We start from the raw sequence: 989 nt of genomic DNA, 5'->3' as shown, positions 1-989 counted from the left end.
TTTGCTACTGAACTGTGTGATTTGAAACATACCATTTAAGAATGAATGTATATTTGACCTACAAAATGAAGTAAACCATGAACGAAACAATTGTCAATTCAATGTATTGCATCCAGCAATAAGGGTATACCATTTAAAATTTCACTCTATACAGCATTGTCAGTGGAAGACTTTGGACCTAAATTATCTAAGCCATATCCTTACGTCTTTTGCAAAGGCAAATATCGCCACAGAAAGACAATTTACTTCAAAGATTATTAGATTAAAGTTGGTTGCTAAGGTTTAATATCAGAAGATATAATACAGAAGCTTGCCTGGCACAGTAAAGAATACATTATGACTTATGCCTGAGGCTTCGATCTTTTGCTTCATTTATAAAGTCAGGATACCTTTTTGTGCTATATATATGTGTGAATATGTTTGTTTCTATAATTCAATATATGCATTCCTAAAAAAATCACTGCAATATGCAAAATTATGCAATAAAAAGAACAGGAGAAAATGAGGGGGTTAGAAATACAACACTCAAAACTTTATCAGTGACACATTAAAAAAGGATAGGAACCTAATAAAAATAATAGCACAGTTTATACACATTAAATGGTTAAGAAATATGTAAATACTATAATAAATATGTCATTTTACCTTAAAAAAAAGTCTTACATTCGCTTATACTTAAGTTTCCAGTATACTCTGTGAAATAGAAAAAGATCAGAAAGAGGGAGAGGAAGCAAATGAATAATACTTTTATCATAAAAGAGAGATAAAGAAAAAAAACAGAACAGAGAGGAAAAAAACACCAAAAAGCCTGTGAGGAGAAAGTGGAGAATGAAAGAAGGGAGGGTGCTGGGCTGTGGGAAGGGGTGTGGCTTGTGAGTTACTGTCAAGTGCTTTGTACTCATCTGCCCAGGTTGCCATCACAAAAACCTACAGACTGGGTGGCTTAAACAACAGAAATTTATTCCCTCACAGTTCTGGAGGCTCGAAGT

Source organism: Camelus dromedarius, chromosome 1 (genome assembly GCF_036321535.1).
Source record: "Camelus dromedarius isolate mCamDro1 chromosome 1, mCamDro1.pat, whole genome shotgun sequence".
In the NCBI taxonomy this organism is placed as follows: domain Eukaryota; kingdom Metazoa; phylum Chordata; class Mammalia; order Artiodactyla; family Camelidae; genus Camelus; species Camelus dromedarius.
This window is presented reverse-complemented; position numbering follows the sequence as displayed.